Source organism: Bufo bufo, chromosome 3 (genome assembly GCF_905171765.1).
Source record: "Bufo bufo chromosome 3, aBufBuf1.1, whole genome shotgun sequence".
NCBI classification, from domain to species: domain Eukaryota; kingdom Metazoa; phylum Chordata; class Amphibia; order Anura; family Bufonidae; genus Bufo; species Bufo bufo.
The window spans coordinates 668,877,279-668,892,364 of record NC_053391.1 but is presented as its reverse complement, the minus strand read 5'-3'; the positions used below and the strand labels follow the sequence as shown (position 1 = coordinate 668,892,364).

The window sequence follows — 15,086 nt, the reverse complement described above, 5'->3', positions numbered from 1 at the left end:
TAGAACTTTCTTTCCTCCCCATGAGGCAGGATGTGGGAACATTCCACTCCTCCTCAGAGAGGGGGGAGCTAGATTGGAATGTACTATTCCAGTCTAGATATGCTGAACTGAACTAAACACATTGCTGCCACCTGCTGGTGTACATGGAAAATTACAGCAATAATATGAAACAGGCATAGAAAATACATATAATGGAAAATGCAAAGTTAGATTACACAAGATGACAGTACATATGCACCGGACATGTTGTAGCAGGGAGAAAGAGTTTAGTGACATACTCTGGGATGTTACATAAGTAGCCATAGGGCCCCCCCTATCATGTGCCAGTAGCCATAGGGCCACCCCTATCATGTCCCAGTAGCCAGGGCCCCCCTATCATGTGCCAGTATCCATAGGGCCCCCCCCCCATCATGTCCCAGTAGACATAGCCCCCCCCAATCAACATGTGCCAGTAGCCACCAGTATTGACAAAAAAAACACTTATACTTACCTCCTTGGCAGCGATGCGATGCAGGCCTCTTCCGGCCTGTGTCCCGCGCTGTACGGCTCAGGGCTCAGGCGGCACGATGATGTCATCACGCCGCCTGCGCCGACCTCAGATAGGCTGTCGGCCTAGTGCCTGCAGCCTATCAGAGGAAGGGGAAGGGACACGCCTCTCCCTCCCCTGCCCCGCAGCATCCATCTGTATCGCTGTCCTGAGGACGGCGATACAGATGACTATGGAGATGAGCGCTTCTACAATGGAAGTGCTCATCTCCGGGTGACACTGACTGACTGTCCTGCCTATAGTTAGTTGCGGGCCGGCGCGGGGGGGGGCCCCAAGGACTCGGGGGCCCGGGGGCAATTGCCCCCCTTGCCTCTATGGAAGCGCCAGCCCTGGGATCCATGTGAGGTACAGGACTGGTTCTAGCTTTGTTAGAAAGAGATTGTCCTGTACTATGTGATTTTCATTTTTTACATTAGTCATGGGATACCATAGTATGAGTCCCTTATATGATTACTGTATGTACAGTATGAGTTTAGTTTGAGTCTCGTATCATTCTCATACGCGTACACTATGGGATGCATATACGTTTCACATGACTTCCATATGGGTACAGTATAAAAACAAAGAGGAATCCTGAATCCCCCCATGCCCCTGTCGTAAGGCTGGATCTACACCTTAAATGACCTATTGTTTGAATCACATTTTTATGTTTAACTTATTTTTAAGAATTTTTCATGCTGTTATTTTTATTTTCCATGTCAATGTCTATATTTTGTAAGACACCGAAGAGATCATTTTATTCATTTATGTATTTATCTACATAACAATTGATACTCACATCCTATCTTACCCATGTAATTTAACATGGGAATACATATGAATTGACCTATTTCTACCTATTTATTTATCTATTTATATATTTATGTATGAATTCAGGCTTACATACACAATTTTATATGACGACATATAAAAACTGAATCTTTTTATCAAATTGTTGTGCTTTTGTGAACCCTTAACAATACGCCTACGCATTCATTTTCTTTGAGGCCTCTTTCCTCTATAGAGTCTTTATCCAGAAAACCATTATATATATATATATATATATATATATATATATATATATTTTATATCATTATATTTTTCTTCTCTTCTACATTTTGTCTTTTGAACATAGCACTTCTTATTCCATTCTACCACTTTAATTGAAAGATATTTTCACTCTTCATATTATTCTTATCCCTTATTTTCGACTATCATTATTATTATAAGTTTTATCAAACCCTCGCTTTTAATACCTACAAAAAATCCCCCCCCCCTTTGAGTACAAATTGTACATGCATATACTTTTTTGTTATTATTTATGTTTCTTGTAGACTTGATAAAAGGGTCATGCGCACCCCGAAACACGTTGTCTCTCAATAAACCCATACTTGTCAAATCCGGTTGTGATTTGCGCCTCACGTCCACCAGCTCGCCAGACCACAAAAGTCGTGACGGGCACCGCCAGTATTTCTAGTAATTAACGAAGTGGCGACTTGGCCCTCGCCCTTGGTTCTTTTGGACACGGCAGCTCCAACCTGATACCTAGCTAATCCAGAGGACCTTCATCACGGTTGCACCCAATCGGTGCAACCTAAACAGGTGAGCAGCACATATTCAACGCTGTTTCATCTTTACCTATTCACCCTATGAGCGCCTTTCTCATCCTGTGGCCACATATTTGCTATTTATAGTGGAGGCCTCAGGTAGCTTCTTTGACCGGTGACCCGTCGGAAAGCCTGTCCTCCCTCCTTATTTTGGTTTTTGGTTACATTTATTTGAGGGTTACATGCTTTATTCTAGTTACCTTCGTGCAAAATCAAGTCACGGCTGGTGGACAGTTAAAGTGGTGGAGATGACATATGAAGCTGAGGGTGGACTTTCCCACTGGGAGTGCGTTAGTCGGCATTCTACTTCAGACTGGTAATTGGCATGTTTGATCATTCATAGGCTACATGGAAATTGATGATCCGCAAAACACGGATGCCGGCCATGTGCGTTATGCAATTTGAGGAACGGAATGGACCGCCCATTATAACAATGTCTATTCTTGTCAGCAAAACGGAGAAGAATAGGACATGTTTTATTTTATTGCAGGGCCGCGGAACGGAGCAACACATACGGACAGCACACGGAGTGCTGTCCGCATCTTTTGCTGACCCATTGAAGTAAATGGATCCACATCTGGACCCAAACAACGGTCGTGTGAATGAGGCCTAAAGCTGTGATCGACTCCCGTCCAACAAAATTACTATATGTCTGGTCTGTTATTTATGGAGGGAGGAACATGGGCTTAGGAGATAGGAGTATGTTCTCGGTGGTCAAAAAGACACCATAAAGTCCTGCAGTTTTCGCACTGACCACTAAGCCTAATAATTGGCGCCACTTCTTGGTCTGTACAGATCACTTTACTGTAGTTATTAGTGTTGATCACGAATATTCGAATTGCGAATTTTAATCGCGGATATCGGCACTTAGAGAATTCGCAAAAATTTAGAATATCGTAAAAATATTTTAAAATACCAGCTTATGCAAATTTTTTAGGTGAATTTTTTATGCAAAATTTATGCGAGTTTCGCAATCAGGAAAATAATGCCTGGAGATCAAGAATTCCCGAATTCTCGAATATATGGCGAATATTCGCCCAAATATTTGCGAAATATCGCGAATTCGAATATTGCCCCTGCCGCTCATCACTAGTAGTTATCTGCTTATCTACCATTCTAATCCTGCCTGTAATGATATCACCTCTGTGTATAGATAAGACAGGATCCACCATTCACAATAGGTGATGGTCAGAGCTTATCTCTTCTTTCCCTGTACAATGACCTCTGCACAGGTCACAGAGCATGCCTAGAAAACTCTCCCATAGAAGTCAATGAGGTCCCCTCTCGACCATTGTGTCTATGGACCATGGGGCTACCGTAAAGCAATTTTCTTAATGCTTTCTGAATGCGGTTAAGAACAGCTCAGGCAAGATGGCCGCCCCCATAAAAATGTTCGGAAAACGGAATAAAAAAAACATGTAATCAGAAAATGAAAACAAGGCAAAAGGACTGGACCACATTGTGCGGTCATTTTCGAGGGGCCATTCGGTGGAGTAGTATGTCATAGAAAATTGAAAAATTGTGTGAATAGACATAAAGCTTGGACGCACTTTTTCATTCCATGTTGTTTTTTTGTTTAAATTTGTATTGAAGATATTAAAACGATGAAGGAACACATGGAATTAAGTAGTAAACAGAAAAGTGTTTGAAAAAAACAGCCTACATATGTTTTACATTTGCAGTGGCCCGTGAGCAGACGGAGCGGAGGATGGGAGTGGTGGCGACTCCAGTTATCGCACCGTCTATCACAGTGGCTGTGGCTGTGGAACACCCTGATTCTGGGGTTCTTGTCTGACGGTAGTTGGGGTGCCCTTGATATTAGTTGTTTGGATGGGGGTGCATGGCAGGGCGAGTAAAGTGCAGTGGCCAGCGTATGGTGCCAGAGTCAGAAAACCAGGTAGAAGAATAAACATCTCTCTTTACTGTAGTAGAAACTAGGAGTAGTAGTACATCCAAAAGTAGCAAAATACAGTTCAAACTGTTCACAGGGCAACACTCTCCCAGATAGCAGTGTATGGATTTCGAGAAGTTCAGAGTTATGGCCCTCTTACTAAAGTCCCTCTCAGTAGAATCTATGGCAGGCAATAGTGGCTGTAGTGTCCACTGTGGGATACAGGGTTTTGAAAGCACGTCTGTCCAAGTGTGAGGGATACCCCTCCACTGCAGTAAAGTCTAATTGGCTGTAGTAACAGATTACCTTATTGACTCCTATGCTTGGACATGCAGAGTTCAAGTTCTCCTTTTCTCTTTCTTTCTCTTTCTGTTAGTTTCTCTGTAGATCTGTTGGTCTCTGGAACTTGGTGCCTAAGAAGAAGGAGCACATGGACTTTGCTTCTAGTGATGAGAAAAGTTATAAAAGCTTTGTTTCGGCTGCTTCGCCGAATTTCACAAAGAAACTTGATTTTTGACGAATTACTTCGTCATAAAGTACATTTCTTTGTAAGTAGCGGATGCAATGACGGGGAACGGCGCGCTCCTTGTTATTGAACCACTCAGGTGGCATGTGCATCACTGATCGTGGCATCTGATGTAAAAATAGGAGGCCTTTCAGAGGTTGAAAAAAATCTAAATAATGCTCACCTCATTTCTTTGAGCACAAAGAGGCCACCTCAGCCATCTTGATTGAAGATCCCGAGCAAAATCTAGCGTGGTGCGTGATGACATCATCACGTTGGCTGGCGTGAAGACGCCATACGTCACCGCGCACGAGATTTTGCACAAGATCTTCTATCAAGATGGCCACGGTGGCCTCTTCGGACTCAAACTGATTTTATTTATTTTTTACACCATTGCAGGGAAAATTGATTCATTACCACGAAGCACGAGGAAATTCGGCTTCACGGCGAATCAAATTTTCCCTAAAATTCAGATTGAAGTCCACTTCAGGGATACTTTGATTCGCTCAACACTTTTTGCTTCCTTCCCTTTGAAATCTCACTGTACACTCTGCAAAAGTTAGGGGTTAGGGGTGGGCCCAGCCCACATCTAACCTCCTACAAGGGCTGAGCTAGGGTTTGTTAACCCTGGGTTTGCCATCCATACACACTATATTGGGTGTAATACATAGCATGCTAATATGTTTCATGAAATAACATTTAGAACAAATCTATTTGCAGATTCCCAGTGTACATGGGTACTGCAGATTCTTCACAGTTGCCGCCTTTTGCTTTGATGACAGCTTTGCACACTCTTGGCATTCTCTCATCAGCTTCATGAGATACAGTAGTTGCCTGGACTGGTGTTCAATTAAGGCCTCTTGCACACGACCCTATGCCCTCCAAGACATATGGTCCTCGAGCGGGCCATATGTCCAGGAGCGGCATTGATTGTGTGCCTGGGAATACACAGCAGCATCATAGATTACAATGATGCTGTGCATATGATCTTATGAGTGCGGGACAATAGCCCCGCGCGGGGCCCGACGTGCACAGCATCATTGTAATCTATTTTTTCAGCAGTATAGTACCTGGTACATTGGGGAGCACAACGGGCACAATATTGGGAGTGGCAGCAGGATGACATTGTTGGGACACCAGGATGGGGAGGTTGATGGAAAAATTGAGAAATCTAACGTGTCTGTGTTACAAACTCTGTAGAGACGAGATGCGGCTCAAAGAATTTGTCATGGTGGTCTGGGTCAGATGCAGGAGAAGAGGAAAGAAAAGGTCTACATGACAGGAGATGTCCCTGGATGTAAGAGGTATGTGGTGCTGTATTCTCCTTCAAGTCTTTTTTATTATAATCATATGTATTTTAAATTTGGCAAATTTGTAACAGCCCAGATAACAGCGATAACTCTCTGAGTACAGATAACTTAGTAGATATTCCCTGCAGTCCTATGTAGCACCCCACATAACACAGTAATTCACTGTGTTATGTGGGGTGTTACATAGGACTGCAGGTAACATCTATGACATCTGTACTCAGAGAGTTATGAGATGGTGGGGGTATGATTCCTGGCACACCCGCCGATCCACTGTTTGAGGAGACAGCGATGTTCCAGTGAGCGCCGCAGCCTCTTTGCTCCTTACCAAGCACAACGCTGTCCATTTGATAGCACTGTGCTTGGTATTGCAGTTCAGACCCAATCACTCAGATAGGACAGAGCTGCACCTAGACTATGTGAATAATGAATGTGATGTCATATGGCCTAGGAAGAACTGTGGCGCTCATGAAGCACCGCAGCCTCTTCATACAGATTTTTTTTTAAACTAAAATGGAGGGAGGGGCCCGAGTTGGGTAGACAGCCCCGGGCCTATCATGCACTTAATCCGCCCCTGTCAACTACTACGAAATGACAGTCCATCATTACTTTAAGACATGAAAGACAGTCAGTCCAAAAAAAAATCTAGAACTTTGTAGGTATCTTCAAGCGCAGCCATGAAAACCAGGACCTCAACAGGAAAGACCAAGACTTACCTCTGCTACAGAGGAGAAGTTCATTAGAGTTTTCAGCCTCAGAAACCATAAATTACAGTAAAATCTCAAATTAGAGCCTATATAAATGCTTTACACAAATCAAGTGCTAGACACATCTCAACATTGAGTAATCAGAGGAGAATGCAAGAATCAGGCCTTTATGGATGAATTGCTACAAAGAAGCCAATACTGAGGAACTTTGAGCCGAGAAAACACAAAGAATGGGCATTAAACCAATGGAAATCTGTACTTTGGTCTGAGATTTTTGGTTCCAACCGCCATGTCTTTGTGTGTTGTGTTTACCACAGTGAAAACATGGAGGAGGTGTAATGGTGTGGAGGTGCTTTGCAGGCGCTTAGTGGGACCATCATTTGTTTTTCAACAGGGCGGTGACCTGAAACACACCTCCAGGCTTTATAAGGACTATCTGACCTAGAAGGAGAGTAATGGAATGCTTCATTAAGATGTCATGACCTCCACAATCACCTGACCTTAAAAACTTTAATAAGATGGTTTGGGATGAGTTAAACTTCAGAGTGAAAGAAAAGAGCTCAGCACCTCTGGAAACTCCTTCAAGACTGTTGGGAAACTATTCAAGGTGACTTGACTACCTTATAAAGATGATGAGAGAATGCTAAGAGTGTGCAAAGCTGTCATCAGAGGAAAGGGGGCGACTGTGAGGAATCAAAAATATTTAGCATATTCTGGTTTAACATTTTTTGTTTAATTCCCATACGTGTTCTTTCATCGTTGTCATGTCTTCAATGTAAAAAACTAAACTAAAAAAAAAAACAAAAAAAGAAAACCCATAGAATGTAAAGGTGTCTCCAAACTTTTGAAAACAAATGTTCTGTTTCCATTGACTTTTGTTGGGAACAAATGCCATCTACACTCACATAAAAAATTATTAGGAACACCTGTTCTATTTCTCATTAATGCAATTATCTAGTCAACCAATCACATGGCAGTTGCTTCAATGCATTTAGGGGTGTGGTCCTGGTCAAGACAATCTCCTGAACTCCAAACTGAATGTCAGAATGGGAAAGAAAGGTGATTTAAGCAATTTTGAGCGTGGCATGGTTGTTGGTGCCAGACGGGCCGGTCTGAGTATTTCACAATCTGCTCAGTTACTGGGATTTTCACGCACAACCATTTCTAGGGTTTACAAAGAATAGTGTGAAAAGGGAAAAACATCCAGTATGCGGCAGTCCTGTGGGAAAAAATGCCTTGTGGATGCTAGAGGTCAGAGGAGAATGGGCCGACTGATTCAAGCTGATAGAAGAGCAACGTTGACTGAAATAACCACTCGTTACAACCGAGGTATGCAGCAAAGCATTTGTGAAGCCGCAACGCGCACAACCTTGAGGCGGATGGGCTACAACAGCAGAAGACCCCACCGGGTACCACTCATCTCCACTACAAATAGGAAAAAGAGGCTACAATTTGCACGAGCTCACCAAAATTGGACTGTTGAAGACTGGAAAAATGTTGCCTGGTCTGATGAGTCTCGATTTCTGTTGAGACATTCAAATGGTAGAGTCCGAATTTGGCGTAAACAGAATGAGAACATGTATCCATCATGCCTTGTTACCACTGTGCAGGCTGGTGGTGGTGGTGTAATGGTGTGGGGGATGTTTTCTGGGCACACTTTAGGCCCCTTAGTGCCAATTGGGCATCGTTTAAATGCCACGGGCTACCTGAGCATTGTTTCTGACCATGTCCATTCCTTCATGACCACCATGTACCCATCCTCTGATGGCTACTTCCAGCAGGATAATGCACCATGTCACAAAGCTCGAATCATTTCAAATTGGTTTCTTGAACATGACAATGAGTTCACTGTACTAAAATGGCCCCCACAGTCACCAGATCTCAACCCAATAGAGCATCTTTGGGATGTGGTGGAACGGGAGCTTCATGCCCTGGATGTGCATCCCTCAAATCTCCATCAACTGCAAGATGCTATCCTATCAATATGGGCCAACATTTCTAAAGAATGCTATCAGCACCTTGTTGAATCAATGCCACGTAGAATTAAGGCAGTTCTGAAGGCATAAGGGGGTCCAACAACGTATTAGTATGGTGTTCCTAATAATTCTTTAGGTGAGTGTATGTGTCATCTCAATGCCTCAATTTTTATTGCTTACTGCAACACCTGGGCTGGGTATTAAAAAAAATTGGAAAAATTACGTTTCAAGCGAATTCAGTTCAAAATGCAATATTTCTAAGTCCCTGTAGTCAAGTCAATGTATAATGACTCTCTCCAGACTTTAGATTTGCCTTGGGTGCATTTCCAGATGAAAGCAATGGCGGGGGCTCTTCTATGACCTCAGACGCAGATGTACACACTTCAAGAGCTGCTTTATAGCCATCATACAATGCAGTCCTTTTGGTGAGGAAAGGTTAACAGGTCACCTACCATTGCACAAAGTGATGAAAGTCAGAGACCCTCTGTACAATAGACAGCCAGAATAGAGGTCAAGAAGGAGACGGCGACCAAGATGAAGGGATGCTCACCTTAGTTGATGGAAGAGAGAGCATGGTACAAGATTAAGATGAGGTCCTATCTAGACAGTGTAACAATGGATCCTAGGAGAGAGACCATATGTGCCAACACATCTAATGCAGGAGAAGGCTGTCCCCACGAGTCCGACTGAGGCATCTAGAGTGCCATCTGTGCTACCGTTGTTCCCGAGGAGATGGCTTCCCTCCTAAAGTTGTAGTGGTGAATGAGGGGCCCGTGTGGCCTGGGAACTGCAATCAAGCAGGGCCAGCAAGAGGTGGTGGAGAAATATAACACCTACAGAGGAACTAATGGCATGGTTCTTGTTCCTTGTGGATTATACATGTTCACATGAATGACTGTATCCAGGTCAGAAAGCTCCTCCTAGTGGTGGCTGCCAGCAGGTTTTTGCAGTCTTGTCCGCTTTGCTGGAGTCTGGGAGATCTCTCCTGTTTCAGGAAGCCCCTAGATAAAGACAAGTCTGGTGTGTGAGGAGGGGCATCAATGTGAAAATAGGGCCCTCTTATTACCACCACCTGTAAACAGACCAAGACCTGATGAGTAGCGTCTACCTAACCATGGGAGGTGGTCTGCAGAGCGGGGTTGGTCTTTATCACTTCAGAGTGTTACTTCTATGACCTTTCTCTACGGCTCAGTTATGAGACGAAAATGTTACATACGTGTGAAAAACCCAAATAAACACAAGAAGACAATGTGTGAAGGAGGGCGACCTCCGTGATTGCTGGTGAATTCATACAGATATAATGGGAAAAAAATTTGAGGGCATGGAAAAGATGAGGGATTTAAAGGTTCTTATTATGGGTTGGTCATATAAATAATATAAAGAATGTCTTAAAATAATGGCCATCACCTGCCAGGGGCTTCCTTGAGACTAAGTTGGCCAGGTTGATAGCCATCACGCTGCGACCCTGTTGACGGCATCATAGGCAGCTTGCTTAAAGTGGTTTCCCACCTTCAGACTTTACCTGAACTTTTAGGTTACTACTTCTTGACGTCTTGCAGGGTCTCCTTGTATTATTATTATTTTCCTGATCATGGTTATAAACTATTGCTACGTCCCGATTTCACTACCTCAAAAATTTGATGCCTCTATGATAAGAGGGTAGGCCCTGTTGCAGATTTTGTCCCAGGGCCTAGGAACTTTAACTTATTCCTCTGTCAAAGTATTCTTGGGCCATCAACATCCCATCTTGAAAGAATGCTAAAAATCGACACAGAATGATGACAGGATCTGTCAGCAGCAGCTTTCTAAAAGTTTCCAGGTATAGGAAACCAAAAGAAACATTAAAAAGGTGACAATTCAAAACGTTATAGATCATTAAATCATTGTTACTCACAGGTGGAGCTTTAATTTCATTCTAATCCAGTGTGCAACAAATCAGCTCTCTAGTCTGGCTCACACAGGAGAAAGGAGACCCTTCTGTATGACATCCATGGGCCTATTTTTTATTGTATACCTAGGGTACATAAAAAGTATACGGTAAAATTCCATTAATCTGGCATTAATAGGATCTGATAGTTATCAGAACATTCCGGATAAGTTGGTGATCATAGGTAAGTCGATAAAACTAATTTGAAAGGGGTGGGAATCATAGGTTTTGTCTTGAGATTCACTAGTGCTGATAGCATCAGAAGCCCTGGCATTGTGATTGCTGAGGCTGACCATTTCAGGCCTCATGTGCATGGCCATATGCTGTTATGGTACCCATAGTAGTGCAGGTGGCTTTACCGTATCTACGTGTGCAGCGTCCCACATATGTGTGTAAATGGGACACTTTAAACATCTGAATTGCAATGTATGGTATTTCCTATTATCTGGCTGGCAATGTCATTTACACCCATTCGCCCCTAGGTGGTGCTGGAACCACACTATATATAGCTTTGGGTGTGTTAATAAAGGGAGTTGAAGTGAAGTAGTTAGTGAGAGGAGGAGAAGCAAGTTCATCGAGGAGAGAAACAGGCATCATCCACCATGTAGTCTGCTATTTCTACCCCTTGGTCATGGCCAGGCTAAGGGAGTACACCTAACATTTATCTACAGCAGCAAAGCACAAGACAGTAAGTCTACGTCTGGATATGGGGAGAGACTAGTGAGAGTAACAGCTAAACTCAGCCTATGGACCTCATTAGCACAAGTGCCTAAGAGCAACTTTCCAAGTGCTGGGACACAAATGGACAGTTAGTGCGCAGAATTGTCTTTATCACTAACTAAACCTTCCGGGTAGTAGGGAAAACTAAAAACCTTTTCAGAAGAGTATCTTGTAAATGATGTGGTAGAAGTGTTTGCCTGCTGCAAAGGGACGCCCTGATTGGATAACTCACAAATATCATATTCAGTACCAGAGTGCTAGAGTTGGAACTTAAAGTAAATCTTCAGTTTGCCTGTAAAGTATCAGCATTAGAAGAATCCCTCCATTGACAACTGCCACCACCTGATAATAGGATTACAATTGAACCTAATTCTGAGTCATCACTTGTATCATACAAATGAACTGTCTCTGTACTGACTACCTGAAGACAATTTATTCAGTAAACGTTTAACTGTTTCTTACAGCCGACTCCTCATCCTTTCTACTACTCTTAACATTTGCACCCAACGTTGCTGGCGTCACGAACCAGGGGCCCAGCCACCAAAGCACCTTACACACCAATTACCGTCAAGGGCATCTCAACCAACATCTGGCTGGTGTTCCCTGCAACAGAGAGTGCCCCGAAGGATTTAGTGCTGTCTTCCTCATCACTGCACCGCCGGCCCAGGGAGGCTCTGCTAACTGTGAGTACATGAACTACTACCCCCATCGGCCCACTGTGAGCCTCACGTGTTTTACCCTGCGGACCCGGTCGCTGCACATGTGCCAACTGTTTTATATGGAGCCATAAGGAGCTTTATTCTGTTGCTTCCATACAAATTATATAGAAAAATGTGTCCTACTCCACCAGGAGCATGGTGTCTATGGTGATATGTAAGAGGGTCAGAATCCTATGGGTGTATCTTGACCATCACAAGGTACTACACTCAAGGATGGCGCTATGAAAACAGAGTTTTTTTTTGTTTTTTTTATTGTGGTTTACTCAGGCTGAGACGACAACTATAGAGATATAGTCTCTCGAAGAGGGCATAAACCAAATGGTCACCCACAATGTGGTGACACAGAGCTTGCTGGTTACACACAATATAATGGAACAGAGCTTGATGGCTACACAACATATATTGGCACAGAGCTAATGTTTACATATAATATGATGGCACAGACCTTGATGGTTACCCACAATATAATGGCACAGAGCTTGCTGGTTACACATAATATAATGGCACAGAGCTTGCTGGTTACATATAATATGATGGTACATAGCTTGATAGCTACACACAATATAATGGTACAGAGCTTGTTGGCTACACAAAATATTGTGGAATAGAGCTTGATGGTTACATATAATAAGATGGCACAGAACTTAGTTACACATAATAATGGTGGCACAGTTCTTGATGGCTACACAAACTATGATGGCACAGAGCATAATGGTTACATAGTTTGGATGGGTACATGTAATATAATGGCACAGAGCATGATAGCTAAACAACATATGGTGGCACAGAGCTTAATTTTTACATAAAATATGATGGCATGGAACTTGATGGTTATACACAATATGGAACTTGGTGGTTACACATAGTATAATGGCACAGAGCTTGATGGACACACACACAATATAATAGCACAAAGCTTGATGGTTACAAACAGTATAATGGCACAGAGCTTGATAGTTACTAGTGTTCAGCACGAATATTCTAATGACAAATTTTTATCGCAAATATCGGCACTTCGAGAATTCACGAAGTTCTAGAATATAGTGCTATATCTTCATAATTGCGAACATTCTATTTTTTTTTATCACTAGATAAACCTGTAATCTTTTTTTACTTATTGTATATAGCTTCTCTTTATCCTCATTATGCTATTGTCACGGATGGTGTTGCAGGAAACAATAATTAACATATAAAGATCCGACTGACTTGATCCAAAACTAAGGAACAAAAGTTTGAGCCCTATTAAAGCCCTAGAGCTCTCCCTCACTGCTCAGCCCATGCAAAAATCTCAATGATAGAAAGTTGCATGTCCACGTACCTTAAACTGAGTGACACCTGCAAACCCTAATAGTGAGGGGACACGACCACCGACTCCCTGCACATAATACGGAGGGAGTCAGGGTCACCTAGAATCAAGTCAACAGGAAAACACAATACAGAAATAGACTTATCTTGAGGAACCAGCAGTAGCAACTTCAAGCAGTGAAACCAATCCAGGAAGTAGTATAAACCGCAAAGTGAGGCAGTATGGAAGGAGATATATAGGGAGACAATCACTGCTAATAGATGACAGCTGGGAGAGGGAGAAGAGATGTCAAAGCGAAAGCAAAACAAAAGAAAATCATGCAGGAGGTACTGAAGAACATCTGTCAGAACTTCTCAAAAGATCTGGTGGTGACAGTACCCCTCCCTCTACGAGTGGACTCCGGACACACAGAGCCCACCTTCTCAGGATGGGACCTATGGAATGCCCTGAGAAGACGAGTGGCCTTAATGTCCGCCACTGGAACCCACATCCTCTCCTCAGGACCATAACCCTCCCAATGAACGAGGTACTGAAGAGAACCGCGGACAATACGAGAGTCCACAATCCTAGAGACCTGAAATTCAAGATTACCATCAACCACAATCGGAGAAGGATGCAAAGAGGAGGGTACAGTGGGTTGGACATAAGGTTTTAATAGGGACTTGTGAAAAACATTATGGATCTTCCAAGTCTGAGGAAGATCAAGACGGTAGGCAACGGGATTGATGACGGACAAGATTTTGTAAGGCCCGATAAACTTAGGACCCAACTTCCAGGAGGGAACCTTCAATTTGATATTCTTAGTAGACAACCACACCAGATCAACAACATTCAGGTCCGGACCAGGCACACGTCTCTTATCCGCCACACGCTTATATCTCTCACTCATGCTCTTTAGATTATCCTGAATCTTTTGCCAAATAGATGACAAAGACGAGGAGAATCTTTCCTCATCAGGTAAACCAGAAGCCCCCTCTCCAGAGAATGTCCCAAACCGCGGATGAAACCCATATGCACCAAAAAATGGTGACTTATCAGAGGACTCCTGACGACGGTTATTTAAAGTAAACTCAGCAAGGGAGAGAAAAAAGCACCAATCCTCCTGATTCTCTGCCACAAAACAGCGCAGATATGTCTCCAGATTCTGATTGACGCGCTCTGTCTGGCCATTCGACTGCGGGTGGAAAGCAGAAGAGAATGACAACCGAACCCCCAAGCGAGAACAGAAAGCCTTCCAGAATCTGGAAACAAACTGCGTGCCCCTATCAGAGACTATGTCTGAAGGAATACCATGCAATTTGACAATGTGATCAATAAATGCCTGCGCCAGCGTTTTAGCATTGGGCAAACCAGGAAAAGGAATAAAATGCGCCATTTTGCTAAAACGGCCCACCACCACCAGAATCACAGTCTTCCCTGAGGAACGAGGCAGGTCCATGATGAAATCCATGGACAGATGTGTCCAAGGACGGGAAGGAATGGGTAACGGAAGGAGAGGACATGATGGCCGTGAATGAGGGACTTTGGCACGAGCGCAGGTCTCGCAAGCTGCCACAAAACCCTCAACCGACTTACGAAGAGCCGGCCACCAGAATCTCTGAGCAATGAGATCCACTGTGGCTCTACCCCCCGGGTGCCCAGCAAGGACAGTATCGTGGTGCTCCTTAAAAACCTTGTGTCGTAAAGCGAGAGGCACAAACAACCTCCAAGGAGGACAAAGATCAGAAGCCTCTGCCTGGGCTGCCTGAACCTCTGCCTCCAATTCAGGATAAAGAGCAGACACAACCACCCCTTCAGCCAAAATGGGACCCGGGTCTTCAAAGTTCCCCCCTCCCGGAAAACAACGTGACAGGGCATCCGCCTTCACATTCTTAACCCCAGGGCGGAACGTGACA

At 43.6% G+C, this 15,086-nt stretch overlaps 1 long non-coding RNA gene across 1 annotated transcript; it reads left to right on the top strand.

The window, feature by feature from the left end:
* Positions 1–1,921: 1,921 nt before the first annotated feature.
* LOC120994193 lies at positions 1,922–13,482 on the top strand. Its single transcript, XR_005777355.1, has 3 exons — positions 1,922–2,128; positions 10,672–10,676; positions 13,472–13,482. It is a non-coding gene; the product is annotated as an uncharacterized LOC120994193 (long non-coding RNA).
* Positions 13,483–15,086: the final 1,604 nt, after the last annotated feature.